Here is a 15247-nt window from a genome sequence, read left to right as displayed (position 1 = left end):
GACAATCATTTCATGCTCTTTTCCCTGGATTGCCCAAGCAGACGCCATAGCACAGCAATCGTGGAGCCCGTTCAGCTCACTGCAGCAGTTATGACCATTGTAAACACCTCGCGCATTATCGTGCAGTTTATGCAGAACCAGCACCTGAAAAACCAGGCGAGGAGGCAACAGCAGCGCGGTGATGAGGACATGAACACAGATTTCTCTAAAACCACAGTCCCCAGCAATTTGGAGATCATGGTATTACTGGGGCAGGCTCATGCCGTGGAACGCCGATTCTGGGCACAGGAAACAAGCACAGAGTGGTGGGACCGCATAGTGTTGCAGGTTTGGGATGATTCCCAGTGGCTCCGAAACTTTCACATGCTTAAGGGCACTTTCATGGAACTTTGTGACTTGCTTTCCCCTGCCCTGAAGCACAAGAATACCAAGATGAGAGCAGCCCTCGCAGTTCACAAGCGATTGGCGATAGCCCTCTGGAAGCTTGCAATGCCAGACAGCTACCGGTCAGTTGGTAATCAATTTGAAGTGGGAAAATTTACTGTGGGGGTTGCTGTGATGCAAGTAGCCAATGCAATCACTGAGCTGCTGCTATCAAAGGTAGTGACTCTGGGAAATGTGCAGGTCATCCTAGATGGCTTTGCTGCAATGGGATTTACTAACTGTGGTGGGGCCATAGACGGAACCCACATCCCTATCTTGGCACCAGAGCACCAAGCCGCCAAGTACATAAACCACAAGGGGTACTTTTCAACGGTGCTGCAAGCTCTGGTGGATCACAAGGGACATTTCACCAATACCAACATGGGATGGCCGGAAATGGTTCATGACGCTCGCGTCTTCAGGAACTCTGGTCTGTTTAAATGGCTGCAGGAAGGGATTTCCTTCGCAGACCAGAAAATAACTGTTGGGGATGTTGAAATGCCTGTAGTTATCCTTGGGGACCCAGCCTACCCCTTAATGCCCTGGCTCATGAAGCCGTACACAGGCAGCCTGGACAGTGGTCAGGAGCTGTTCAACTATAGGCTGAGCAAGTGCAGAATGGTGGTAGACTGTGCATTTGGACGTTTAAAGGGTCACTGGCGCAGTTTACTGACTCACTCAGACCTCAGCGAATCCAATATTCCCATTGTTATTGCTGCTTGCTGTGTGCTCCATAATCTCTGTGAGAGTAAGGGGGAGATATTTATGGCGGGGTGGGAGGTTGAGGCAAATTGCCTGACCGCTGAATACGTGCAACCAGATACCAGGGAGGTTAGAAGAGCACAGCAGGAAGCGCTGCGCATCAGAGAAGCTTTGAAAACCAGTTTCATGACTGGCCAGGGTACTGTGTGACACTTCTGTTTGTTTCTCCTTGATGAAAACCCGCCCCCTTGGTTGCCTTTAAATTCCCTGTAAGCCACCTGCCCTCCCCCCTTCGATCACAGCTTGCTTGCAAAGGAAATAACATCACTATCCTTTAAAAAACATGTATTCTTTATTAATTAATTATAAAAATAGGGAGATAACTCACAATGTAGCCCAGATGGGGTGTGGGAGGAGGGTAGGAGGGAAGGAAAAGGCCACTTTAAAACTTCTTGTGGAGTGGTTGGGTGCCCGGAGCCTCCCCTCCACCCGCGTTCTTGGGCACCTGGGTGAGGAGGCTATGGAACTTGGGGAGGAGGGAGGGCGGTTAAACGGGCTGCAGAGGCAGTCTGTGATCCTGCTGCCATTCATGAACCTCCACCAGATGCTGGAGCATGTCCCTTTGATCCTGCAGTTGCCCCAGCATTGCCTCATGCCTCCCCTGATCTTCCTGCCACCACTTCTCCTCACGTTCATCAGCCACTTTCCTATACCCTGCTATTGTGTCCCTCCACACATTCTGCTAAGCTGCGTCAGTGCCAGGCGACTGCATGAGCTCAGAGAACATTTCATTGCTTGTGCGTTTTTTTCGCCGCCTTATCTGAGATAGCCTTTGGGACGGAGGAGGGAGGCTTGAAACATTTGAAGCTGCTGGAGGAAAAAAAAGGGAGTGAAGTATTTAAAAAGATACATTTTACAGAACAATGGCTATACTCTTTCACGGGGAACAACACTATTCACATTACGTGGCACATGTGATTTTGGTACAAGGTTGCATTTTGCATCTTATACTGAGGGCCTGCGGCTTTGGTGTTAGAGATCACACACGCAGTGCTGGGCAACAGAATTCGGCTTGCAGGCACCATGGTAAGCCATAGTCTTTTGGCTTCTGCAACCTTCATAACAGCAGCGCCCTCCTCTCCCAAACCAAGCAAAGCATGTTAAGTTGGCCATTTAGTGCTGCGGTTTTCCTGTTAACGTGCAGCAGCAGAAACCAAACTAACCCCTCCCCCCCATCCAATTCTCTGGGATGATTGCTTTACCCCTCACCCCACCGCGTGGCTGGTATCAGGGAAGATCCCTGCTCGCCAAACGCGAACAGCTCAGCGCCAATATCCCCCACACACAACCGCGTGGCTAACTGCGGGGAGGATTTCTTTTCAGCCACAGGCAAACAGCCCAGTAGGAACAGCCATCTCTGAATGTCCCCTTAATTAAATTCCTGTATTTCAACCAGGTTACCATGAACGATATCACTCTCCTGAGGATAACAGAGAGATAAAGAACGGATGTTGCTTGAATGTCAGCAAACACTGGGACCATACACTGCCAGGCTTTGTCATGCAATGATATCAGATTACTTGCTACTAGCATGGCGTGGTAAAGTGTCCTACCATGGAGGACGGAATAAGGCTGCTCTCCCCATAAACCTTCTACAAAGGCTTTTAGAGTACTTCCAGGAGAGCTTCATGGAGATGTCCCTGGAGGATTTCCACTCCATCCCCAGACACGTTAACAGACTTTTCCAGTAGCTGTACTGGCCACAAATGCATCCCAAGTCCTCAGGGCTACTTAATCATTAAAAAATGCTTGCTTTTATAACACGTATTATATTTAAAAAGGTACACTCACCAGAGGTCCCTTCTCCGGCTTCATTGGGTTGGGAGGGTATTTCAGTCAGGGTGATAAAAAGATCCTGGCTGTCAGGGAGGACGGTGTGCTGTGTGCTCTCCTCAAGCTCGTCCTCCTCCTCCTCATATTCCCCATCTGCAAAATCCTCAGGCATGGTGGAGAGTACCCCATCATCGGACAGGGATGGGGTAGTAGTGGCGGCCCCCCCCTAGAATTGCATGCAGCTCAGCATAGAAGCGGCATGTCTGGGGCTTTGTCCCGGAGGGTCCATTTGATTCTTTTTGTTTTCTGGTACACTTGTCTGAGCTCCTCAAATTTCACGTGGCACTGTGTTGTGTCCCTGATGTAGCCTCTGTCCCTTGTGGCCTCGGAGATTTTTTGAAATGTTTTGGCGTTTTCTCTTTTGGAACGGAGTTCTGATAGCACGGATTCCTCTCCCCATACAGCGATCAGATCCAGTACCTACCGTTCGGTCCATGCTGGAGCTCTTTTTCGATTCTGGGACTGCATGGTCACCTGTGCTGATGAGCTCACCTGACCAAACAGGAAATGAGATTCAAAAATTCCCAGGGCTTTTCCTTTACACCTGGCCAGTGCATCCAAGTTCAGAGTGTTGTCCAGAGCGGTCACAATGGTGCACGGTGGGATAGCTCCCAAAGGCCAATACCTTCGAATTGTGTCCACACTAACCCTAATTTGAAACAGCGATGTCGATTTCTGTGCTAATCCCCTCATTGGGGAGGAGTACAGAAATTGGTTTTAAGAGCCCTTTATGTCGAAAAAAATAGCTTCATTGTGTGGATGGGTGCAGGGTTAATTCAGTTTAATGCTGCTAAATCCGACATAAACTCGTAGTGTAGACAAAGTGACAGTTACACCAACCTAACCCCCTGTGTAGACAGTGCTGTCAGTGGGAGAGCTTCTCCTGCCAACATAGCTACCATCTCTCACCTGGCGGCATAGAGCGGTTTCACTAAAGCGCTCCAGCCGCACAGCTCCGAGGCAGTGTTTCAAGTGTAGACCAGCCCTCTGTTTCTCTTGCACACACACTATGACTTGTGCACAACATTAAAGCCGCATCTATGCTATTCGCTGCGGGGGAGTGACTCCCAGCTCGTGTACTAATTCTCCCGGCGAGAACTAGCGTATTTAGAAATAGCAGTCTAGCTACAAACCCACCCATTTGGCCCAGCTCAGCCAAGCCACCACTTCCCATGCTACCATGGCTTTGCTATGTATACTCATGCTAGCTCTCCTCGAGCTACCAGAGTCTGTGCACACAAGCAGGGAATCACACCCCTAGTTCAGAGCACAGATGTAGCCTGCAGGTGGCTCCTTGGAGGTGTAAGGTAGGGCTGCAACTCAGGAGGGGGAAAAATTACAGTGAGGTGTCTCATGCTAACAGAGATGTCAAGCCCAGAGCCCGGAATGTAATGCAAAGCCACATCCAGGGAAATTGGCCCCTGCACTTTGCAAATAACTAGCTCTGTTTAGGTGTTGCTGCGTTATAAGCCTCAGTGTGATGATGACTTAGATTTCAGCTATGAAAGTGAGAGAAAGGGCTATAAAAAAGGACTTGTTTTTAATCCTGTGTCTGCCTCGTCAACTATTAAATTAACACGTTTGGAAACTATTCTCACTTGATCAGTGCTGCCGAATCCTCAGAAGACAGGATGTCCTACTTAGCGAAATCAACTCTGCATTAGGTAAATATACTTCCTGAAATATTAAGTAGTCCCATGCAGCAATCCTGAGGGGCTCCCTCAGGGTACAACTACCACATCTGCTTGCTTCAGGATGGGAAACAGATGCTCAAAACTTGCCGATCATAGGGGAGACTTTCAAAGGCACAAATGGTAACTGGCTGCCTAATTCCTATCAATGTTCAGGGAGAATTTGGAGCCTTTGAAAATCTCCCCCTCCGCCCAGTGGCAGAGCTAATAAGAGAGCCATGGATGATGTCCGCCACCCGCAGTGGCCTTCACATGTACGTACTTGTATGTATGTACTTCACATGCATCCGATGAAATGAGCTGTAGCTCACGAAAGCTTATGCTCAAATAAATTGGTTAGTCTCTAAAGTGCCACAAATCCTCCTTTTCTTTTTGCGAATACAGACTAACACGGCTGTTACTCTGAAACTTCACGTACGTGTGGCACCTTTTCAAGCCTATTTTGCAATTGACAAAAGGAATTGTCCGACGCAAAGACTGGAACGTGAACCTGCCCCATGCTCACCTGGCCTGAGCATTGCAAGATAGTGAAGAGGGTCATGTGGCGCTGGGACCCCATGTGCCAGGTCCCAAAGCCACTCACTCATAGTTGGCCCAGCCATCCCTCCTCTCCGTCATAGCCGGGCCAAACCTCAATGGCATTACAACCCCGTGCACCAGGTCACAATGCCTAGAGTGAGGCACTGACAGAAGCCACCGCTGCTGGGTGCACACGGGGAAACTCGCTCTCCAGCCCACCACCAGTGACCCATCACTACCCCTGGCTGCAAAACCTGATTCTGCCTAAGCCTGCCTATATCAGAGACAATTAGCAGGGTCTGTCTCATAAATCCTGTCTAAGCTGCGCGGCCACACAGCGGGCTATAAAGGCCTGCTCCGGTGGGGAGAGGTGCCTCTCCCCTGGCCCCAGCCCCGGAGCTGCCCCGGCTGGGAGAGGCGCTCTCCCCCGGCCCTGGACTGCTGCAGCAAGAGAGGGCTCTGGGGAATCCTTTCTCCCTGCTGCAGCCCCGGGGCAGCCTGCACCCCAAACCCCTCATCCCAGCCCCACCCCAGAGCCCGCACCCGCAGCTGGAACCCTCACCCGCCCTGCACCCCAACCCTCTGCCCCAGCCCTGAGCCCCCTTCCATACTCTGAACCCCTCATCCATGGCCCCACCCCAGACGCTGCACCGCCAGCCAGAGCCCTCACCCCCCCATACACACACCCCAACCCTCTGCCCTAGCCCTGAGCCCCTTCCCACACCCCAAACCCTTCAGCCCCACCCCTGCTACAAATCACCTCCATATTGGTGCACGTAACAAAATTCATTCCGCACATGGATGTAAAAAATTAGAGGGAACATTGCCTGTCTCTAAAGCTTCCTCTGTGAAGAATTTGCACCCTTTGAAATGGTGCAAACTGGGTGAATGTCAGCTAACAGCTTCCTGGGAATAATCCCCATTTTAGGGACAGCCCAGAGAAAGCTAAAGGGCAGTAGTTTCTTGCCAGCAGCCAGCTAATGATAATACTTAGCATGGCTACAGCACCATTCCTCCAGAGATCTCCAAGGACTTTACCAAATAAAGCCAAGATTTATCACAAAAGAGACCCATGATTTTGGAACTTGAGATACCTTAAAGATTTTCAGAAAGCACTGAGTTCCTTCCCTCTGGAAGACCCTTTAAGGTGTCTCTAGTTGGATACCCAATATCACTAATCACTTCTGAAATTCTTGGCTTACCCCTCATAGATTCCCTGTGAAAGAGGAGACTTCCTAAAGCCATTTTAGAGAAGGGATAACTGAGGCACAGAGCAGTTCGGTGATTTCTCAAATCTTCCCAGCCGGGGGTAATAATACTTAGCTCCTTCACATTAATTATTTGTAAAGCACATGGAGCTGACAGTTGGTGTGGAATATTATTAATAGACTCAAAACAATCACTGATTGGGAATATAGAATGTATAAGGGACTGCTGGTTGTTGCATATAGAATTATATGTGGGTCTGCAACAACTGAGCAAGCTCTCCAGACAATGCTCTCCTTTACTCTGCAGCCCTGATTCATCCCCAGAGCAAGTCCAACCTGTGCACTGAATGAAGCAGGGGTCCTGTGGTTAAAAATAGATGTGACCACATAATAAAAGACTGCATCATAATGCATATGCCCAAGGGGGCTGAATTAAGGTTGCACAGGCAACCTTAATTCTGGCATTTCTTAAATTTTGAGGGCTGGACTTTGCAGCCTCACTAATGTTCTTTCAGTGTGAGTTTTTTTGGGGTGTAATATAACTGTATCGCAGGCTGATGGTTTGCGGTTCACAAGTACGTACCTATCACTTATCAGATCACATAACACCATGCAGTTATAATCAGAGCACAGCAAATCAATTCAAGCTGTCCTCTACCTTTTATAATCAAGCAGTGTAAATAATAAATCAAATGCCATACGCAATTAAAGGTAGCAAGCACTCAAATCACAGTCCTGCAAGGGAGTGAAAACTTCAGGTCACACGTACGTATATAACTACTATACTTCTCATGCAGGTTAGCAGCTAGGGGCTTAGAAACCCTTCTTGGGTAACTTTGTAGGGCCTTATCTTAATAGGCACATAGCCACATTGATCTCAGTGGGGCAGCTTGCAGAGTAAAGAACTAGTCATTGAGAGTAAGGCTGTCGGCTTCTGGCCTCCTGTGTGTCACAGGGTTACATACTGCCATTTCAAGGGCAAACTGTGGCCATGTACTCACGTGAGTAGACCCACTGCCTCCAGTGGGACTCACTTGCGTAAGTGCTCACTAAAGTGAGTGAGTTCACCAGTACTTTCAATGGACCAGCTGGCCCTTAGCTCACCCTTCCATTGAGGTTTCCATTGTTGGACTCGTTACTGGGCTTATGGAGTTCGCGCGCGTCCTGGTGCCGATTCTCAGGGTCTCATCCATGATGTGCGGTGGTTTGCGGCAAGACTCTATAATACCCCTGGGGGAGTAGGAGGTAGTATAAGTGGCGAGGCAGGAGGTTCAAGGCCAGATTCTTCTGCCATCCAAGAGGGTCGGGTTTTCCGGTACTGCTTCCCTTCTTGGCTGACAAACCCCTGCAGAGTGCTGAGCATCCTCTACAAGCTGATAAGCTCTCTCCACTCACAATGAAGACAACAGGAGTTGAGGGCACTTAAACTGAGAGCTCTTTTGGGCAGGGACTGTCTTTGTGGTGTGGGTGTGTGTGTGTGTGTACAACGCCTAGCACAAGAGGGTCCTGACTAGGCCTCCTAGGTACTACAATAATAGAAATAATAACACAAGCCCTCCCACGAATGGAATCAGAACCTCCAGGAGCAGGCAGGACACTCAGTAATGAATGAAGACATGGATAGATGCATTTGGAGCTCCCAAAGGAACAGGCAGCATGGATATATTATCAAGGGAGCGCACATTACAAAGTCCTTCCATTAAGCCACTAGGATTGTGTCACCTCTGTCTTTGCATTGCAGCTGACAATGGTGCTTGAGGATGATGAAAGCGAGGAGAACAAAGCCAACAGTATAATTTAACGGGACTGAGATAGGAGGCTGGGGAGGAGAAGGAAGAAGCACGAATATTGCAAGACTATAGCCCCAATAAAACTAGCCTCTCTGCACATTTGTATTTGACAAAAATACCTTTTCCCCCTTTGCTAAAGCCATGGCTGACGGGGGTCACCCTTCTGTAGCTTGCAGTGACAGCTGAAAACGGATAAAATCCCTATACTGAGACCAGTAGTCATTTATATTCAATTGGATTTTTATTAGTGTTTGTTTCTGCTGCCTTGACATAATCCTGATTAGCTTTTCCTAGCCCTGTAGACTGCTACCACTACAGTTATAAGCTGGAGTTAAAGGTGAACTTTCCTCCTCCTTTAAGCGTGCTGAGTATAGATTACTGTTTTTAAATACAATTTTCTGACTTTTTCCATGCAACATTCTCACTGTTGAGAATATTTGTAAAGCTAAGAGAATATTTTGGCAAGGACTAAAATCTCCAGTGAATTTAACTCCCTTTTATGCTCATAAAATATCCATACCTACCTGTCACGGAGTGTGGGGGGAGTCCAGGCCCTGCACCCCTCTTCCTGGGATCCACTGAGACTCTCAGCCAGCCAGTAAAACAGAAGGTTTATTGGACAACAGGAACACAGTCCAAAAACAGAGCTTGTGGGTACAACCAGGACCCCTCAATCACGTCCTTCTGGGGGAGCAGGGAGCTTAGACCCCAGCCCTGGGGTTCCCTGTGTTCCTCCACCCAGCCCCAAACTGAAACTAAAAACTCACCCAGCAGGTTCCCTGCTGCAGCCCCTGTTCACATTCCTGGGCAGAGGTGTCACCTCCCCCTCCCCCTCCTGGCTCAGGTGACAGGTTCTCAGGTCTCCCATCCCCAGGGCACATTCCCAGGTCAACACTCCCCCCTCCCTGCTGCGTCACATCGTCACATCTCTCCCCCCTTTGAGACTGAACTGAGCGGGGTCACGCTGACCAGTGACCTGGGGAAGTTCGGGGCCCCCTCTCCGGGACAGCGCATCCGCTATCAGGTTGGCACTTCCCTTCACGTGGACCACGTCCATGTCGTAATCCTGCAGGAGCAGGCTCCATCTCAGGAGTTTGGCGTTGGCTCCTTCCATCTGGTGCAGCCAGGTCAGGGGAGAGTGGTCGGTGTAGACGGTGAAGTGCCGCCCGAAGAGATAGGGTTCTAGTTTCTTGAGGGCCCACACCATGGCCAGGCACTCCTTCTCGATGGCCGCGTAGTGTTGCTCCCGGGGTAGCAACTTCTTGCTCAGATACACGATGGGGTGTCTCTCCCCCTTTTCATCCTCCTGCATTAACACCGCCCCCAGTCCCGTGTCTGAGGCGTCGGTGAACACCACAAAGGGCTTGTCAAAGTCTGGGTTTGCCAGAACTGGGCCACTGACCAGAGCCTTCTTCAGCGCCCGGAAAGCCACCTGGCACTGCTCGGTCCAGACCACCTTGTCTGGCTTCCCCTTCTTGCATAGCTCCGTGATGGGGGTGGCGATGGCGCTAAAGTGGGGCACAAATCTTCGGTAGTATCCTGCCATCCCAATAAAGGCTTGGACCTGCTTTTTGGTGTGGGGAGCGGGCCAGTCTCTGATCACCTCCACCTTGGCTGGTTCCGGCTTTAGGCGGCCGCTCCCCACCCGATGGCCCAGGTAAGATACTTCCGCCATCCCCACCTTGCACTTCTCCGCTTTTACAGTCAGCCCAGCCCCCTGGAGTCGGTCCAGCACTTGTCTAACCTGGGACACGTGGTCCTCCCAGGTCTGGCTAAAGACACAGATGTCATCAATATACGCCACGGCAAAACTCTCCATCCCCCTCAGGAGCTGGTCCACCAGGCGCTGGAAGGTGGCCGGTGCTCCCTTGAGGCCGAAAGGCAGGGTCAGGAACTCATAGAGCCCCAGAGGGGTGATAAAGGCCGATTTCAGTCGGGCATCTGCATCCAGCGGCACTTGCCAGTAGCCCTTTGTAAGGTCCATGGTGGTAAGGTACCGAGCTCCTCCCAGCTTGTCTAGGAGCTCGTCCGGCCTGGGCATGGGGTAGGCATCAGATACAGTGATGGCATTGAGCTTCCGATAGTCCACACAGAACCGGACCGACCCGTCCTTTTTGGGGACCAGCACCACCGGCGAGGCCCAAGGGCTGGCAGATGGCTGGATCACCCCCAAAGCCAGCATGTCCCGGACCTCTCTTTCCAGGTCCTGAGCAGTTTTCCCTGTGACTCGGAAGGGGGAGCATCTTATCGGCGGGTGCGACCCTGTCTGCACCCGGTGGACAGTCAGATTAGTGCGTCCAGGCTGGTTGGAAAACAGCTGTCGGTACGGATGCAGCACCTCCCTGACCTCAGCTTGCTGGGCAGGGGTTAGCTGATCCGAGAGGGGAATTGTTTCCAGGGGGAAACCAGCTCTGGTCCCAGGGAATAGATCTACTAAAGGGTCATCTCCCTGCTCTTCCCACTGTCCACACACGGCCAACACCACATTCCCCCTGGCATAATATGGCTTCATCATATTCACATGGTACACCCGGCGGTGGTGTGCCCGGTTTGACAGCTCCACCACATAGTTTACCTCATTGAGCTGCTTGACGACCTTGAAAGGGCCCTCCCAGGCGGCCTGTAGTTTGTTCTTTCTCACTGGGATGAGAACCATCACCTGATCCCCGGTGGCGTAGGCACGGGCCCGTGCCGTGCGGTCATACCAGACCTTCAGCTTCCTCTGGGCTCTGGCCAGATTCTCCCTGGCCAGGCCCATGAGTTCAGCCAGTCTCTCTCGGAAGATCAGGACATACTCCACCACTGTCTCTCCATCGGGAGTGGCCTTCCCCTCCCACTCGTCTCTCATCAGGTCCAGGGGGCCCCTCACCCTCCTGCCATATAACAGTTCGAAAGGCGAAAATCCGGTAGACTCCTGGGGCACCTCCCTGTACGCGAACAGCAGGTGAGGTAAGTACTTGTCCCAATCCTGTGGGTGCTGGTTCATAAAGGTTTTCAGCATCATCTTTAGCGTCCCGTTAAACCTCTCCACCAGCCCATTGGACTGGGGGTGATAAGCTGAGGCCCAGTCGTGCCGGACCCCACATTTCTCCCACAAGCACCGGAGCAGGGCCGACATGAAGTTGGAGCCTTGGTCTGTCAAGACTTCCTTGGGGAACCCCACTCGGCTGAAAATGGTCAGGAGCGCATCGGCCACGGTGTCTGCTTCAATGGAAGCTAAGGGCACTGCCTCGGGGTAGGGTGGCAAAATCTACCACCACCAGAATGTATTTCTTCCCCGACCGGGTCGTCTTGCTGAGAGGCCCCACGATGTCCATGGCCACCTTCTGGAAAGGCTCCTCTATGATGGGCAAAGGTCTCAAAGCCGCTTTCCCCTTGTCCCGGGCCTTCCCCACCCTCTGACAAGGGTCACAGGATCGGCAATACTGCCGGACCGTGGTAAAGACCCCGGGCCAGTAAAAGTTCTGTAGCAACCTCTGCCGGGTGCGCCGGATTCCCTGGTGCCCTGCAAGGGGGATGTCATGGGCCAGGTACAGGAGCCTGCGGCGATACTTCTGGGGGACCACCAGCTGCCTCCTGATCCCACAGGACTCTACTTCCCTTGTGGGAGCCCATTCTCGGTACAGGAACCCCTTCTCCCACAGGAACCTCTCCTGGCAGCCTCTCCTCATGGTCCGTACCACACTGAGGTCGGCCAGGTCCCTGAGCTTCCGCAAGGAGGGATCTTTCCTCAACTCGGCCTGGAACTCAGCGGCTGGGGAAGGGATGGGGCCCGGTTCCCTCTCGCTGGCCAGGTCCGAGGCCTCCGCCTCTCTGAGCCGTGCCCCTCGGCCCTCCCTCCCCACCAGGGTAGGGTCCTGCGCCTCTGGTGTGATACCCTCCCCGAGGTCAGGGCGCAGTGCCCCTCGCCGGCTCTGGCTACGCGTCACAACCAGGGCGGCCTGGGGCTTGCTTGGCCAGTCCTCTAGGTCTCCCCCCATCAAAACTTCAGTGGGCAAATGGTGGTGTACCCCCACATCCTTGGGGCCCTCCTTGGCCCCCCATTTCAGGTGTACCCTTGCCACGGGCACCTTAAATGGGGTCCCGCCCACCCCTGTCAGGGTCAGATAGGTGTTGGGCACCACCTGATCTGGGGCCACCACCTCGGGCCGGGCCAGCGTCACCTCCGCGCCTGTATCCCAGTATCCATTGACCTTCCTCCCATCCACCTCCAGGGGAACAAGGCACTCTCTCCGGAGGGACAGCCCCGCGCCCACCCTGTAAACTGAGCACCCTGAGTCCAGAGCCTCCAGCCCTCTGGTGGAGCTGGCCTGGGGTACTCTTCCCTCCGGGGCAGGTGGTAAACTGGTAGGCCCCCTTTCCTGGGTCGTCTGCCCCTCGTCCAGCTGGGTCCCTACCCAGTTAACCCTGGGTAGGTTGGGTCTGCTCAGTTTGTCCCTGAGCCCGGGGCACTGGGACCGTACGTGGCCTCTCTGGCCACAGTGATAGCAGCTCAGGTCACGTTGGTCCCCTCGAGCGGGTCGGAGGGGCCCGACACCAGGCGTTCCCCTTGGGAGGGGGTTCTCCCTATTTCCCCGCTGGGAGGCCCCCTGGTGACTCTCTCTCTGCATCGGGGGGGGTCTGTTCTTTTGGGACTCCTCCCGGCTACCCCCTGACCGACTGTTCACAAACTCGTCGGCCAGCTGCCCTGCGTGCTGGGGGTTCTCGAGCTTTTTGTCCACCAGCCACAGCCTCAGGTCGGACGGGCACTGTTCATACAGTTGCTCCAGTACGATTAGGTCCAGCAGGTCCTCTTTAGCTCGGGCCCCAGCTGTCCACTTGCGGGCATACCCCTGCATCCGGTTGGCCAGTTGTAGGTAGGTGACCTCAGGCGTTTTACGCTGACTCCGGAACCTTCTCCGGTACATCTCGGGGGTCAGCCCAAACTCACGGAGCAGGGCCTGTTTGAACAGTTCATAGTCCCTTGCCTCCGCCCCTTTCATCCGGCTGTACACCTCCACGGCTTTGGGGTCCAGTAAGGGGGTGAGAAACTGGAGCCTGTCTGCAGGGTCAACCCTGTGCAGCTCACAGGCATTCTCAAAGGCCGTCAGGAAGCTATCTATGTCCTCCCCCTCCTTCCGCTGGGCCAGGAAGCACTTATCAAAGTTCCTTGCAGTCTTGGGTCCCCCCGCACTCACCGCAGCCGCAGCCGGGGCCCCACTGCTCCTCAGCCTGGCCAGCTCCAGTTCATGCTGTCTTTGTTTCTCCTTCTCCTGACGCTCCCTCTCCTTCTCCTGACGCTCCCTCTCCTTCTCCTCCTGCTCATGTTGACGTTGTTTCTCCTTCTCCTGACGCTCATGTTGACGTTGTTTCTCCTTCTCCTCCTGCTCATGTTGATGTTGTTTTTCATGATCCTCCAGCTCCCTCATTTTCATCTCCCTCTCCCATTCCAGCCGCCTCCGCTCCAGGGATGGGGAGCTCCGCCGGGAGGATCCCCTGCTGGGTGCCGGGGTCAGGGTGCCCTCGGTATTCGCCGGGCTTCCCCCAACCCCTCCCCCGGACATAGGTAGGAAGGGTCTCGGGATGTCCTCAGCAGCAGTCTGACCCCTCCCAGCCCGGTCAGGCCCCAGGGCCCACGCTGCGTCTGCCGGGCGGCTTCCCTCAGGGACAGGGATCGGGTCATCCAAGCGATTCCTCTCCTCCAGCTGGGCAATCAGCTGTTCCTTGGTGGACCTCCCGATGCGCAGCCCCCTCTGCCTGCACAGCTCCACCAGGTCGCTCTTCAGGCGTTTAGCGTACATCTCCCTGCTGGCCACTCGCAGGCCGGGCAGCTTCCCACGGTTTCCAGGAAAAGCCCCTCGTGTGCCAGTCCTTCTTGAGGTCACCGACTCTTTGCCAGGGTCGAGCTGCAGACTCCTCCGCCCCTGGGACCGCTCGCTGCAATCCCCCGGGGGACCCTGTTACTGCAAAAGTCTTTCTCTCTGGTCACACATTCCCAGGGGTTAACCGCCCCCCGAAACCGTCTCTCTCTGAATCTTCAGCACGCCTGGTCCCCGTCAATTCCCCTTCGTTTTACTGCTCCCCAGTCACTTACTGCAGGAAGCGCCGTTCACGGGGTGCAGTAGATCCCACCGCTGCCACCAGTTGTCACGGAGTGTGGGGGGAGTCCAGGCCCTGCACCCCTCTTCCTGGGATCCACTGAGACTCTCAGCCAGCCAGTAAAACAGAAGGTTTATTGGACAACAGGAACACAGTCCAAAAACAGAGCTTGTGGGTACAACCAGGACCCCTCAATCACGTCCTTCTGGGGGAGCAGGGAGCTTAGACCCCAGCCCTGGGGTTCCCTGTGTTCCTCCACCCAGCCCCAAACTGAAACTAAAAACTCACCCAGCAGGTTCCCTGCTGCAGCCCCTGTTCACATTCCTGGGCAGAGGTGTCACCTCCCCCTCCCCCTCCTGGCTCAGGTGACAGGTTCTCAGGTCTCCCATCCCCAGGGCACATTCCCAGGTCAACACTCCCCCCTCCCTGCTGCGTCACATCGTCACACTACCTACCCACCTCCCTGGTCATCCAGCCTTGGAATCATTCCCAATTCTATGTCCTCTACACCTCTGGCACCAGCAGCTGAAATCACCAGTTGCCCGCCTGGAAAATAGCTCTCCAACACCACCTTCTGACTTTCTGGCCCCTATAGGACAATCACCAGAGGCTGTGCAACCTTCCACAGAGGTGAGGGAGGGGATCACAGGTTAGGCAGGAGGGCACCCCAAGGGGGATATGGGACCTGATCATAAGCTGAGACGGAGGACGATTTTTTGCTTTTCAGGGGACCCTTCCCCAACCAAAATTCAGGGCCTACCCTGTTTAAGTACAACGGAATAAAAAGGAGAGACATCAAATGCGGCTGATTCATTAGCACTGATGGGCCTTGACATAGTATTGAATTGAATGCTGATGGCAAAGGTTAATAATGTCCTCTAGATTCTAGATATACTTAATGGCCTCTTTGATTTATTCCCATCATGTGCTATGATTTTTCCGG

Source organism: Lepidochelys kempii, chromosome 13, assembly GCF_965140285.1.
Source record: "Lepidochelys kempii isolate rLepKem1 chromosome 13, rLepKem1.hap1, whole genome shotgun sequence".
Taxonomy (NCBI): domain Eukaryota; kingdom Metazoa; phylum Chordata; order Testudines; family Cheloniidae; genus Lepidochelys; species Lepidochelys kempii.
This window is presented reverse-complemented; position numbering follows the sequence as displayed.